The 12,393-nt window shown below is 43.5% G+C and overlaps 1 protein-coding gene and 1 long non-coding RNA gene across 10 annotated transcripts in view; one reads left to right on the plus strand and one right to left on the minus strand.

Annotated features, from left to right (window-relative positions):
- PRKAG2 (protein kinase AMP-activated non-catalytic subunit gamma 2) overlaps positions 1 to 12,393 on the plus strand; it is a 642,927-nt gene that overhangs the window by 381,651 nt on the left and 248,883 nt on the right. The gene's annotated exons all lie outside the window — the stretch shown is intronic.
- The window catches only part of LOC117354336, a 34,367-nt gene that overhangs the window by 4,594 nt on the left and 17,380 nt on the right, over positions 1 to 12,393 (minus strand). For 2 of the 3 annotated variants that reach the window (XR_004538187.1, XR_004538185.1), the window contains exon 2: positions 6,844 to 6,957. This is a non-coding gene — a long non-coding RNA (uncharacterized LOC117354336). Of the gene's footprint in view, positions 1 to 6,843; positions 6,958 to 9,041; positions 9,089 to 12,393 lie in introns of those variants that run through there. The other variant, XR_004538186.1, reaches the window with a different exon arrangement.

The raw sequence follows: 12,393 nt of genomic DNA on the forward strand, positions 1-12,393 counted from the left end.
GTACTCTGAGCACATGGGCGTCACCACAATTTCATAATAAATATGCAGCATGTATAATTATATCCAAGAAAACACCAGAAAATATATGAACCTTCTAGTCAGTTTTGTTCTTTTCAACAGGGTTATCTGGTTGTACCCAATGGATTTAAATTACAGCCCACTTTAATGGGTCATTTGGGACTTCGGGGCCTAAACTGTGGAATTTAAGGCATATGCATTGTTACGATAAATTTAAGATGCAGTTAAAAATAATTGTTTTCAGGACATGTGGAGGGGCATTTCAAAAAATAAAAAATCTTAAGTCCAAAAATAAAATTCCTGTTCATAACATCCAAAAAATCCCCAGCCATAATTAAACAGGAAAAAACTTTAGATTTCCTGTTTGATTATGGCTATGAGACGAACGGTTTTGCACTGAAAACATCCAAAATCAATAGCCATTTTCCAAAGTAAAATGTCCAACTTTTGAATGACAAAATAACAGGGACATGAATGTCTGTCTGCATCATTTTCAAAAATATAGCCACACAAATTTCCCTGCAGAATGGAAGTGTAGCCTAGTGGTTAGTGCAGTATGGACTGTAAACTAAGGGATACAGGTTCAAGCCACACTACAACTGTTGCTTTGTATATGTGGTCCCTCCAGGACCTGAAAAATGCCTACTGTACCTAAATGTACACCACTTCAATAGCCTTCAGGCTTGCAGGTATCTAATATAATAAAATGGTAGGCCGCGCATGCGCACTAAAAAAAACGTGTTCCCTGAGCTGTCGCGAAAATACGACTGCGCATGCGCGGCCCCGGCGGCGGCTTTCAAATTAAAAAAAAAAAAATTACACAGCTGCGAGACAGGAGCTGCGGCGGCAGCGACTTTCAACGACGAAGAAGCTGCAGCTCGGGAAGTCGGGGCCTCCCCCGCCACTTACAACCCGCTCCCTCTCCTGCAGCTCAGGCACCACAGAAGCTGTGAAAACGCGCAACCCGGTCCCCGCATCTGCCTACCCTTCCCCCCAACACAGCGCATTTGCCCCCCCCCTCTCAGAGAGTCCTTTGCCGCTCACCACCCTTCCCTTGCCGCTGACCCGACTACCTACCCGGCGATTTAAGCAGCAGTCTTCACACGCTGCTTCAGGCACTTCTACTGCCCTGATTTGCTCTGCCGCCTCTCTGATGATGTCATCAGGGACGTGCCAGAGTAAATCAGGGCAGTAGAAGAACCCGAAGCAGCGTGTGAAGACTGCTGCACAGGCTGCTTGAATGGGAGCAGGAAGAGGTGATGATGGACAGGGGGGGAAAAAGGAAGGGAGGCCTATTGACAGGGGGAGCAGGAAGAGGTGCTGATGGACAGGGGGGAGGAATGAAGGGAGGCCTACTGCTGGACAGAGGGAGCAGGAAGAGGTGCTGATGGACAGGGGGGAGGTAAAACAAAGGGAGAAGGACTGCTGCTGGATAAGGGGAGCTTGAATGGGTGGTGGTGGACAGGGGGGGGAAATAAAGGGAGGCCTAATGCTGGACAGGGGGAGCAGGAAGAGGTGCTGATGGACAGGGGGAAAAAATGAAGGGAGGCCTACTGCTGGACAGGGGGAGCAGGAAGAGATGCTGATGGACAGGGGGAAAAAATGAAGGGAGGCCTACTGCTGGACAGGGGGAGCAGGAAGAGATGCTGATGGATGGGGGGGGTGGAAATGAAGGGAGACCTACTGCTGGACAGAGGGAGCAGGAAGAGGTGATGATGGACAGGGGGGAGGTAAAACAAAGGGAGAAGGGCTGCTGCTGGATAAGGGGAGCAGTGAAGGTGTGATGGTGGACACAGGGGAGGTAAAAAGAAGGGAGAATGGACAGGAAAAAGTGGCTAAGGAGACAGAGAGAGAAAGAAATAAATAAAGACAGAAACACACATATATTCTAGCACCCAAGGGAGGAAAATGCTGCACAGGGAAGTAGGGAGGGGGGAAATGCTTATGCACAAGGAAATGGAGGAGGAGGGAATGCTGATATGGCTACTGTACAGGAAAGTAGACAAGGGGAGATAAATACTGCATAGGGGGCAGAAAGAGAGACAAATAGAAAGAAAGACAAATAATAGGAGGGAGGGAGACAGAAAGAAAAGAAGAAAGACACAAGGGCAGAGAGTGAGACAGAAAGAAAGAAAGACAGACATACATATATTCTAGCACCCGTTAATGTAACGGGCTTAAAGACTAGTCTTATATATTTAGGAACTGTAGGTATTTTTCTGTTTCTGAAAGTCTCAAAATTAGTTTAAAAAAAAATAGTTGAAGTGGGACTTGAACCTGTGCCTCTTGGTTCACAGTCCACCTGTACTAACCACTAGGATACTCCTGTAACTTACTTCTTTGTTCAGAGTGGCTATAATACCTGCAACAGACAGTACCTGGTTTTTCCTTCCCAGTTTCAGTTTCAGGGGAAAGTTATGGGAACAGCAACCACTGGGGAATTCATGAAGGGTCATGCCTTAATCCTTTCAGTACTCAACTGTTCAATTAAAGCAAATTTTTGTATTTTGGATGCGACTGAAACAGGTCTAGTTAAAAATGTCCTTTTTCTTGGACATGGACATTTTTTCCCATTCGAAAATCCCTGTTGGACATCCTACTTTTGGGTCCTCCCTAGACCTGCCCAAAGCACACCCAGAACACGTTCCCTTGCTATTTGGACAAATTGCACTGTGAAAATTCATAATGCTGACTTTCCAAAATCAGGATTTAGCTGTTTTTAGCTGATGGACATATTTTAAGGCATTTTAAGATGTCTATCTGCTTTGAAAATGAGCACCCCATGCCTAAGAATTAATGTCTAGATGAGAGGGATGGGTGGTAGTGGGAAATGAAAATGTGAGATGTTGAATTATTATTATTTTGATTGGAAATCATCTCACATTTATGTGGTGAGATAAGGATGTCTGGGGCGGTACATGGAGAGATCTCCCAGGAAAGAGACTTGGGAGTTATGATCGACAAGTCAATGAAGCCGTCCACGCAATGTGCAGCGGCGGCAAAAAGGGTGAAAAGAATGCTAGGAATGATAAAGAAGGGGATCACGAACAGATCGGAGAAGGTTATCATGCCGCTATACCGGGCCATGGTGCGCCCTCACCTGGAGTACTGCGTCCAGCACTGGTCGCTGTACTTGAAGAAGGACATGGTACTACTCGAAAGGGTCCAGAGAAGAGCGACTAAGATGGTTAAGGGGCTGGAGGAGTTGCCGTACAGTGAAAGATTAGAGAAACTGGGCCTTTTCTCCCTCAAACAGAGGAGATCGAGAGGGGACATGATTGAAACATTCAAAGTACTGAAGGGGATAGACTTAGTAGATAAGGACAGGTTGTTCACCCTCTCCAAGGTAGGGAAAACGAGAGGGCACTCTTTAAAGTTGAAAGGGGATAGATTCCATGCAAACGTAAAGAAGTTCTTCTTCACCGAGAGAGTGGTGGAAAACTGGAACGCTCTCCTGGAGGCTATCACAGGGGAAAACACCCTCCAGGGATTCAAGACAAAGTTAGACAAGTTCCTATTGAACAAGGACGTACGCTGGTAAGGCTAATCTCAGTTAGGGCACTCTCTAAAGTTGAAAGGGGATAGATTCCGTACGAACATAAGGAAGTTCTTCTTCACCCAGAGAGTGGTAGAAAACTGGAACACTCTTCCGGGGGCTGTTACAGGGGAAAACACCCTCCAGGGATTCAAGACAAAGTTAGACAAGTTCCTGCTGAACTGGAATGTGCTCAGGTGGGGCTAGTCTCAGGGCACTGAGATTTGATCAGAGGGCCACCGCGTGAGCAGACTGTTGGGCATGATGGACCACTGGTCTGACCCAGCGGTGGAAATTCTTATGTACTTTATAAAGTACATGCCTCAGATAGAGCTACCAGATTTTTTATGCAAAGAAGAGGATGTGTAGCCCCGCCCCTTTCTGCCCAGGGCCTCTCCCCATTCCGCCCCACAACCCCAGCCCCTCACAAACCTCATCTCTTCAGGGCCAAGTTTGAAGGGTCACTGTTGTACCGAAACTTCTACTACTACTTATGTCATTAACGCTCAGCTGAGTTGGATACGGATTTTGTGTACTTCATGTTCATCCTGAAATTGTTGCGACAACACTTTGGGACATTACTGTTTTTGTCTCTGAATGGTTCTTACTATTTACCCTTTCAAGCTAACTACAATGCTGTTTGAATTATGTAAGTGGCTTTGCAGCATTTGTTAATTGTATATAACAGTTTCTTTATTCGGAACATGCATTAAGAAGACAGTTTTGAGAGCAAGTAGCATTTTTGTATTGTGACTGCATGTTGCAGATGAGATACAGTATAATGAATGAGTGAAAGATGGAGCCATGATTAGATGTTATGCTGAGTAATCAGGCAAGTACACTTCTCCCTCTGTATTCACTGGGGATGCGGGCGCGAATACAGAAAAAAACGCAAATAAATTTTTTTATGTTATTCGTGGTTTTTAGAAAAAGCCTTCCATTTTTATTATTGGAACCACAAATAACTTTTTAAATGTTATTCGTGGTTTTTAGAACAAGCCTTCAGTTTTTATTATTGGAAAAGTGAATAACTTTTCTACAGCGATTTTCTGGGCAGGCAAGCAGCGATTTTCTGGGCAGGCAAGCAGCGATTTTCTAGGCAGGCAAGCAGCGATTTTCTAGGCAGGCAAGCAGCGATTTTCTAGGCAGGCAAGCAGCGATTTTCTAGGCAGGCAAGCAGCGATTTTCTAGGCAGGCAAGCAGCGATTTTCTAGGCAGGCAAGCAGCGATTTTCTAGGCAGGCAAGCAGCGATTTTCTAGGCAGGCAAGCAGCGATTTTCTAGGCAGGCAAGCAGCGATTTTCTAGGCAGGCAAGCAGCGATTTCTAGGCAGGCAAGCAGCGATTTCTAGGCAGGCAAGCAGCGATTTCTAGGCAGGCAAGCAGCGATTTCTAGGCAGGCAAGCAGCGATTTCTGGGCTGGGAAGAAGCTTTTCTCTCCATGGATGCTGGGAATCAGCATTTTTCTCAGTGCACACTGGGAAGCATGGAATCAGCGAATTTGTGGGAGAAAGCATGGTAGCAGCGATTTTCAGAGTGAATTGTAAGCGATACACTTTTTTTTATCGGTACAGTAAAAGGAAAAATAACTTTAATGATGATGTAATTTTGGGGGGGCGGAGTCAGTGACCCAAAAAATTGTGAATAAGTGAATCCGCAGATACGGAAACCACGGATACGGAGGGAGATGTGTATGTTCTGATGTGTTTAACTTACAGCCTATATACAAGAGCTCCTTTTCATTTATGTTTTTGTTTAATAAGGCTCGATATACCACCTTTCAAATAAAAATCAAAGCAGATAACATAAAAATGGTAAAAGCAAAAGTAGGGAAGGATCTACAAATGCTGCATAGAATATTTTTTTTTTTTTTTTTACATTTTTCTTTTTTGTTAAAATTTTATCTGCTTAAGCTGCAACTAAATATTTGGACAGAAAGCTTAAATTGAAGGGTACACTGCCCACACTAATTTCAAAGATTCACAGTTAATGTCTCCCCTTCCTTAATCATGCTCCCAGGAACACCAGAAACAAAACACTGCTAAATATAGTTATCTAATGAAAATAATTTGCTATAATTAATTGGTCAGCTGCGGGGCAATTTTCAAACAGGAGATTCAGCAGTTATTCCTTTTGAATATTGTTCATATCCCCACACTACCATCCTGGCTGCTGATCTGACTGCCAGCGATGCAGGGAGAACATGATAAATGTTTTATATTATTTTCACTAGGTTGGGAGGGGGGAATGTCCTATATTCTGGGAATGCATTAGGGGCTGTCTTCCACAGCATATAAGAAGTATTGAAGACAGATGTGATGTGACTGGTGAACTCTCCTCCAGATAAACGTAGAAGCAAGCTGTGACCAGGATGCTTTCCAGTGCAGTATTATAATAATACAAATTTCATTTGTGGGCCAGTAAAGCCAGATTAAGTCAAATGCCTTGTTGGCTTTCAACAGAGTCCAGGAAGCCTGGGGAGATAAGGAGAGTTGGCTGGAGTCACAGAAAGAGCCAGCAGGGAGTCTTGTAAGCATGCTACAGGAGGTACTGATGAATGACAGCTCAGTCACCATCTAAGATGTTGTGGAAGTATACATTGACTCAGTAGTTTGTTTCAAATAACTCACAAACCATGGATTGATTATTCATTTTAGGCCAGGTACCTATGAACAGTACCTACATAACTTAATGCACACAACAGAATGAACTACTGAAAAAGTATGAGACAAGCAGGCCAAATGGGATAGACATGTGGGATCTATTCAAAGAGATAGGTAAGGGAGGGTCAATGGGGTGGGCAGACTAGATGGGCCGTGGCCCTTATCTGCCGTCTATTTCTATGTTTCTATATTTCTATAACTACATTTTTTTTTTTTTTTCAAAAAACTCAAGGGCCACTGCAAAAATGTCTTCCTTCCTGTCAGTCTGCGAGTGATTATTGGCTCACACACTGAAAGAAAGAGATTTTTTTTTTTTTAAAAAGAATTCCAAGACCTGCATTTTCCTCCCTCCAACACAACTCCCTGGTAGTTAAGTGGCTCTCTCTACTCCCATCAACCTGATCCCCTACCCTTGACATTCAAAAAAATGTTCCCTGGCAGTCCAGTGTATTCCCTCCTCTTTCTCAACCTTCTAGATCCACCCCACACACCTCAAAAGGTGGAAAGGCAGGGGTGGCATCCACTTGCTTATGCCACTGATGCTACCATCATTCAAAATAGTGGTTCCTGACCTCTAGTGGTGGGTTCTGATGTATTCCTAAGGGGTAATTCTACCAAATAAGCCTTACCTTATTTGATAGGCTGTCCATGCTGGTGCATCAGCATGCCCTGCTTGTATACAGTTGTGATCATATGACTGAGCCAAGCGGTTATCACCCATCTTCACTCCCTAGGTGTTTCTTCTGGAAAACATAACAATAACAGGGTTACACACTTTATCCTTACTCCTAAAACATATGACCAGGGCCTTCCTGAAACCTCCTGTTCATCCCTGGACTCCACATTCTTCATTGGCACTTACTGTCCCACCCGGTCGGTGGTGGCTGCCATGAGATTAGGTTTCTTCAGCCGCTGAGTGGCACTGAGCAGGAGCATGCTTTGGCGCTGCTGCTCGGCACTGAGCGGCTTCCTGACTGGGGAGAATTCACAGGAGCCAGTCAGGAAGCCACTCAGTGCCGAGCAGCAGCACCAAAGCGCGCTCCTGCTCAGTGCCGCTCAGCAGCTGAAGAAACCCGATCTCGTGGCAGCCATCACCGACCGGGTGAGCAGCGGGGCAGGAGCGTGGAAAGCTCGCTCCTGCCCACTGCACCTCTGGACCGCCAGGGATCGGCAGAGGAGGTATGAGGACAGGGCAGGGAGGGGGAACAGGGTTCAGAGCCTGTTGGCGGCCTGCAATAATTCTGGAAGGGGGGCGCTGGCCTGAATATAAAATGAGACCCCCATTTTTTAATCCCAGTTTATATTCAAGTATATGCGGTACTTGTGACCTGGATTGGCCACTGTTGGAAAGAGGATACTGGGCTTGATGGACCTTTGGTCTGGCTCAGTATGGCAATTCTTATGTTCTTACGTAACTAAAGAAGTGAACCTAATAAATTTTGAAACTGTTCCCTTTTATACAATTTTATAACAAAACATATCATGTCAGTCTGAAATTACTAAGTTGAGAACCCTTCTGACTGATATTTTGAAGATGAGCAAATCTGCACAGCTATTTTTGTTTAGAAAGACATTCTGTTAGTTGATATTTATCTTCATGTTACCCTTTGTTGAAATATAATCAGAAAAAATAGTGCTATTCAGTTTGTGCATTTAACCCAGTATAAAAATCCATTTTTGTTCACATTGACACCACAGTAAATTGCAGTATTCACTTCAGTGCGACAGTGGTATGTGATCAATAATCCAGTCTAGAGGTATTTTTTATAATCATTGTTTATATGCCACAATAGGTTTTTTCATAAATACTAGTGGCAAGTCCTGAGGCCTTTTCTATTTCACTTACTGACTTTCAATTTCCTTTCCTTTTCTTGGTTGATCGTACAGTACATCTTCAGCTCCAAACACACAGTGTCATACAAGCCTTCAATGAGAAATCCCAGCCCAAGGCTGCCTTTATTTCAGCAGTGGTGCAGTCACCACGAGCCATTTTCTGCTTTTGCAGCACAGCCCTCCAGACCTTAACCATTATTATTATGCTTTGCCTAAACTTTAAACTGGCTAGGGCAGATCTGGCCATTGTATGGCCTCTGGGCCACATCCGGCCCTTTGGATGTCCCTGACCGACCAGCATGAGATCAGTTGCAAATTAGGAATCAAACATAATAAACTAAACTAAACCTTCAAGTTTGTATACCGCATCATCTCCATAAAGATAGAGCTCGGCATGGTTTACAGGTAAATTCAATAAATGAGGGAAGGACATAAGACATTAGAGGTTATGAAGAGGATAGCTAGCTTTACATTTTGGAGAAAAGCCAGGTTTTCAGATGCTTTCGGAATAATTGGAATGAGCCTAGGTTCCGCAGCGGGGCAGGGAGGTTATTCCAAAGCTCAGTGAATATGAAGAAAAGGGATTTCCCTAATTTAATAATAATAATTATTCTAATAATAATTCTACATCATACAAGCAAATACGACTGTTGTTTTTACTATGCCTGTTTCACATTTTCATAGCCTAATCATAACATCTACCAGTTGAAGCTAATCAAAACCATACAGTTTACTGCATTTTATAAAGAGATAAAATTAATGTGGACAACTGAGCTCTGCTTAATGGTCTGGCTCTCCAGAACAGTTCCAGTTTCTCAAGGAGCCCTTTTGGAAAATTGATTGCCCACCCCTAGTCTAGGGCTAAGTAGCTGTCTCTTTGCATGATTTTTTTTGTGTGTTCTTTGTTTATTTAATCTAAATTATTTCACTTCTCCATTGCATTCAATATGCCATACACTTGACTTCATTTTAGTTTGGAAGATGGCCTTTTTACCTTTAATCTCACAGCGTCAGCTTCTATGAGACAAACTTGGTTTTTCTTGTTACACAGATCTTTTTGGACCCCTGTTAGAATACAAAAGTTAGATAGTTCTAAGTCTAATAGATGCTGGCACTGTCATCTAGACATAGGGACACTGAATCATTTGATGCTCTATTGTCCTTTGATACTCAACTTCTGGAGATCAATATGGGACAGATTAATATCATACTTGAATCATCGATTCCTTTGACATATGATGTAGTCATATGTGGGATGATACTGCATAGGAAACCACCACTGGACCGATATAAATGTAGGCTTTTCCTTACTATGACTGGGATAGCCATGCAAGTGATTACTTGCAATTGGAAAAACTGTGATCACCTTAGTTTTACTCTTTGGTGGGCGAATATATGCCTATGTTATAAGTATGAAAAGATGAATGCTGACATGCTGGGGCACAATAAGATATTTAAGTTAGTTTGGAGTCCATTGTATTTTATTTTACCGTTGTTTTAGCACACACATCCAGGGGAAGAGGGGGTGGGAGGGGGGGATATCTCTTTTGTTTGGTTTTGTTCCCTGAAAGAAAAATTGGAAGGGGGAGAGGGTTTTATTTTTCTGTATTATCATTGATTGATTATAAGTGCTTATTATGATTGTTATTATATGTATGTATATTGTTTTGCACTTTTCTTAGCTTTGAAAAATTAATAAAGATTTGATCTCACAAACTATCACTTCCATGGACAGACCATGGGTTTGTGAGCTTCACATTGCATGTGGCATTTGCACCTTCCAAGGCTTCTGTTACATCATATCAGTATAGGAATATTAGTGTGGTTGATGCCAATTCCTTTCTGGACTTGACCAAGTTCTTAACAGATGAGTAGGATCAGACCCAGAACACCACTTTTTACTATTTCCTTATACTGTAAGACACACCCTTGGTTTCATTACATTACAGTAGGGATTTCTATTCCGCCATTACCTTGCGGTTCAAGGCAGATTACAAAAGAGTTAAAGAGGGTGTTTTACAAAAAGATTTCTGGTCTTTTTTGGGGGAAAAAAAGAGTAGAGCAGGTTGATTTGGGAGTTTGGGGTTAGAGGGATGAAAAAAGAAAGATTTCTGGCCCTTTTGGGGGGGGGGGAAGAGTAGAGCAGGTTGATATGGGAGTTCATCACGGCTTACATTTACTTAATCACCAGACACAGCAAGCTGAAAGCCTTGAGAAAAAGGAAAAGAATGTAGACAATTTTACTCAACATAAAAACTCTCTTTTTATGTCAAAGAGAAGTTAAATTAGCTAAATTAACATAAGAACATAAGAATTGCCGCTGCTGGGTCAGACCAGTGGTCCGTCGTGCCCAGCAGTCCGCTCACTCGGCGGCCCCCAGGTGAAAGACCAGTGCCCTAACTGAGACCAGCCCTACCTGTGTTCATTCTGGTTCAGCAGGAACTTGTCCAATCTTGTCTTGAATCCCTGGAGAGTGGTTTCCCTTATAACAGACTCCGGAAGAGCATTCCAGTTCCCTACCACTCTGGGTGAAGAAGAACTTCCTTACATTTGTAAAGTTAAAAGGGGATAGATTCCATACAAACGTAAGGAAGTTCTTCTTCACCTAGAGTGGTAGGGAACTGGAATGCTCTTCCGGAGGCTGTTATAGGGGAAAACACCCTCCAGGGATTCAAGACAAGGTTGGACAAGTTCCCGCTGAACCAGAACGAACACAGGTAGGACTGGTCTCAGTTAGGGCACTGGTCTTTGACCTGGGGGCTGCCGCGTGAGCGGACTACTGGGTGCGATGGACCACTGGTCTGAGCCAGCAGCAGCAATTCTTATGTTCTTATTAAGAATAGCAGTAATCATTCTAGGAAATCTATAATACAAGTCTTTAGCCTTATTGGACTACCTCAGTACTACATTCTCCTCATTTATCAACAGAGGAATTAACTGTAGTTTTGGGGTTTTTTTTTTACAAAGAAAATTACTAACATTGGAGGCACCTCTGGAATTAAGTCTTTCCACCTTGTATCTTAGATAACCTAGGTAGGCCGCCAGATAATCTGTCTCAATTAATAACTAATAGAATGACAGCTAGTCTTTGGTCCATTCTCAGTTCCACTATTATGAGAGCCACTACTTCAATGACTGATTTATTTCTCTCTAAGGGGTACTTTTATTAAGCTGTGGTAAGCATTAATGTGTGCATACCTACCGCAGGTTAAAAAGCACTACCCAGGAGCGTGCTCAGGCATCCTGCAATAATTTCAGAATCGGTGAAATTTTTTAGCAGTAGGGGTGGAAAGTGGGCAAGCTATGCTAACAGCATATTGGCATTGGTGTGCTATAATGATTAGCGTGTGAGCCCTTACAAAATAGTTAGCTGTAAGAGCTCCTAAGCTAATGGGGAAATTAGCACATGACCAGTATTGGATAAATAGAAAAATCTGCCTTTTACCAGCAGTACTAAAAGTGGCCTCAGCATGCAAGACCAACCCACATTAGGGCTACCACAGGCCACATGTTAGCGCTGCTTGGTAAAGGGACTCCGTAAAAAATCCAGCACTAGAGCTATCAGTTCATTTTTGTACTATTGTTAATTTGAGTCTTTAATCATTAGGCCAATTCTTGAGAAATGTGATAGTCCCTCTACCGATCCAGATAGATATCATCAAGTTTCTAATTTCCCTTTTATACCCAAACTTGTAGAAAAGGTGGCATTACCTCAGCCGTGCAATTTCATAGAGCACAACTAATTCTCTACTTCCTAAACAGTTAGAGGGGCATAATAAAAAAAAGCGTTTAAGTCCCCTTTTGGCCTAAGGCCCTAAACGTTGAAAGCAGAAGCAGGGAAAATGTCCATTATCAAAAAAAAAAAAGTCCAAAAGGAGGTGTTTTGTTTTTTTTATAATAGCCTGCCTCTACGTTCAGCTGTTTAAATGCCCAGACCACCACTACGTCTATTATAATCAACCAAAAAAAGCCTAAGTCCCAAACACCCAACACAAGAGCTTTTAGGCGAAGGAGGAGCCAGTCTTTCGCCTAAAAGCTGGATTCTGTATCCGGTGTCTGTCAAAAACAACACCGGTTACAGAATCCACCCCCCCTCCCAACAACATCGTGGCAGGAGGAAGCCCAAGCCCCCCTTCCCCGGTGAGCTGCGACCCCCACCGATTATGATTGGGCCAGGAGGAAGCCCAAGCCCTCCTGGCCAGGCAACCCCCCACCCCCACTAATTTATGGGCAGGAGGGATCCCAGGCCCTCCTGCCCTTGACGCACCCCCCCTCCCACGATCGTCCCCCCTGAACCCACGATCGCACCCCCCCGCCGACCCATGAGACCCCCCCCCCATCCCCAA

This window comes from Geotrypetes seraphini, chromosome 2 (assembly GCF_902459505.1).
Source record: "Geotrypetes seraphini chromosome 2, aGeoSer1.1, whole genome shotgun sequence".
NCBI lineage: Eukaryota > Metazoa > Chordata > Amphibia > Gymnophiona > Dermophiidae > Geotrypetes > Geotrypetes seraphini.